The sequence below is a fragment of the Pleurodeles waltl genome, unplaced genomic scaffold, assembly GCF_031143425.1.
Source record: "Pleurodeles waltl isolate 20211129_DDA unplaced genomic scaffold, aPleWal1.hap1.20221129 scaffold_39, whole genome shotgun sequence".
In the NCBI taxonomy this organism is placed as follows: Eukaryota; Metazoa; Chordata; class Amphibia; order Caudata; family Salamandridae; genus Pleurodeles; species Pleurodeles waltl.
The window spans coordinates 2,252,501-2,255,000 of record NW_027150097.1 but is presented as its reverse complement, the minus strand read 5'-3'; the positions used below and the strand labels follow the sequence as shown (position 1 = coordinate 2,255,000).

The 2,500-nt window shown below is 43.4% G+C and overlaps 1 non-coding gene across 1 annotated transcript; it reads right to left on the bottom strand.

Moving 5' to 3' along the window:
• Positions 1–1,618: 1,618 nt before the first annotated feature.
• TRNAT-UGU (transfer RNA threonine (anticodon UGU)) lies at positions 1,619–1,691 on the bottom strand. Its single transcript has one exon. It is a non-coding gene; the product is annotated as a tRNA-Thr (tRNA).
• Between the last annotated feature and the right edge of the window lie 809 nt (positions 1,692–2,500).

Below are 2,500 nucleotides of genomic sequence, written 5' to 3'. Positions count from 1 at the left end.
TTTCCAAGGCTACTATTGCCAGTAAATGTGTATTTTAAAAAGGTAGTAAATTTGTATCCTTTCAAGGAGTACATCTATGGGTGCAGATTTGCTACTTTTTTGTTAAACTGATCACTAATTGGAATATTTAGAAAGAAGGGACGCAGTGCAGCACAGCCAGCAAAGTTCCTTTGTGCGTCACTCGAAGAGAGCAGAACTGAGACATATCTTCACAGAAATGGTGCAGTTCTGCTCTTTGTCTATGCAAAGGTGCACTTCGGGCTGCCTTGAGTGCAAGGGTGTCTGCCTTATGTTCAGGAGAGCTGATGTGCATAAAGGGATATCTTCCTCCAACTATCATAGGAGATTTTTTAGAGTCAAGCCTGCGCTAGAATGCGCTTGTGCATGAGTATTGCTTGCGAGACGCTGTTGTAGTTAGAAAAGGGCTAGGAGCCCCGTCCATTTCACGTTGGTGTCTTTCATTGGTTCGTGGGCTTCCCTGTTAAAATCTGCTTGTTTTCGTTAGTGGAAGGCATGCATATGTCATGCCTTTTCCGGTGGTTAGCCCTCCTTGAGCGCAGCGACCAAGTACTGAAAAGAAAGGAGGCTCGCTGTTTTCCATCTGGTTTGTGGACTACTTTTTCTCTTTTTTTTCACAGCACAATCTCGTTTGACAGAAGTCGAGCTCATTGCATGACATCAACCCTGTTACATAATTAATTGAACTTTTGCCGGTTACATAGATAATTGCACTTTTGCCGATAGGTTTCAATATGAGTGAACTGTAGCAGCACGATCGCGCTCATTATTTACATTTAATGAGTCAAGAAAAGTCTGGTTGGGAATTTACAACTGCTAAAAGCTCTATCTCTGAGAAATGCCAGACATGTTGTATTGCAAGTGCTTGTTTACTCTTTGTATCTGCAAATTGTAGCACACCACATGCAAAGAGGCAGTGACATGGAGAAATAAAGACATCTGTTCGCCTTACACCAGCCTCGGGTAGGCGCAACATTGTGGCACAAAACCATGACTGTATGTTTTTGTAAATATGGGTTTACATCAAAATCCATGTGTGGATGTATGAGAAAAACATGTACCACCCGTGGAACACCTACCTGACGCAAAGTAAAGCATGGCAGAGCAAGGTGCTGTGTGCTGTTACCTTTTCTTAACATGTGCATGGCTTTGTAAATACCAAAAAACGAATTGTGTTAATGCTGCGTTGAAAAAGTGATGCAACCCAATGCAAAATCGGTTTAAACATGGGCCTAAATATACACTTACATTCTGGACCCGAAAAAAAGAACAAGTTAAAATCTCACAGTGAAATCAGGATGATATTAAAAAAATGACATGTGCATTGGAAAGGACGTGGCTGAAGGGGCACCAAAGCCAACGACCAAGTCAAGAATGATATTTTGGGATGTCACACTCTAAACATCCCCCATACTCACACAAGTCAATTGTACGACCCTGTAGGAGTCTTGTGTTTGTCATTCCACTGACACTGTGTGTAATGCCCCCCGTTCTTGCGTGCTTTGCCCTGTGTTGCCTTTGTTTTTCTATCTTGAAAAGAATATTTGTAGTGAGGCTCCCCAATGAACTAAAAAGTGTTGTTAAATCCAAAATGCTTGTGAGGCCCCAGTGAGATTTGAACTCACGACCCTTGGTTTACAAGACCAGTGCTCTAACCCCTGAGCTATCGAGCCAGGTGCTTGTCAGGGGGCCGTGCTGGGGACTATATGAAGGAGCAGAGCATACCTGAGTTACAATGGAATCAGCAGGAGAGAGGATTGTGTGAGTCTGAGAAAGAAATGGGGCATAGCTTCAAACCTGAATCTGGCATAGCTTTCCAAGGCTACTATTGCCAGTAAATGTGTATTTTAAAAAGGTAGTAAATTTGTATCCTTTCAAGGAGTACATCTATGGGTGCAGATTTGCTACTTTTTTGTTAAACTGATCACTAATTGGAATATTTAGAAAGAAGGGACGCAGTGCAGCACAGCCAGCAAAGTTCCTTTGTGCGTCACTCGAAGAGAGCAGAACTGAGACATATCTTCACAGAAATGGTGCAGTTCTGCTCTTTGTCTATGCAAAGGTGCACTTCGGGCTGCCTTGAGTGCAAGGGTATCTGCCTTATGTTCAGGAGAGCTGATGTGCATAAAGGGATATCTTCCTCCAACTATCATAGGAGATTTTTTAGAGTCAAGCCTGCGCTAGAATGCGCTTGCGCATGCGTATTTCTTGCGAGACGCTGTTGTAGTTAGAAAAGGGCTAGGAGCCCTGTCCATTTCACGTTGGTGTCTTTCATTGGTTCGTGGGCTTCCCTGTTAAAATCTGCTTGCTTTCGTTAGTGGAAGGCATGCATACGTCATGCCTTTTCCGGTGGTTAGCCCTCCTTGAGCGCAGCGACCAAGTACTGAAAACTTAGGAGGCTCGCTGTTTTCCATCTGGTTTGTGGACTACTTGTTCTCTTTTTTTCACAGCACGATCTCGTTTGACAGAAGTCGAGCTCATT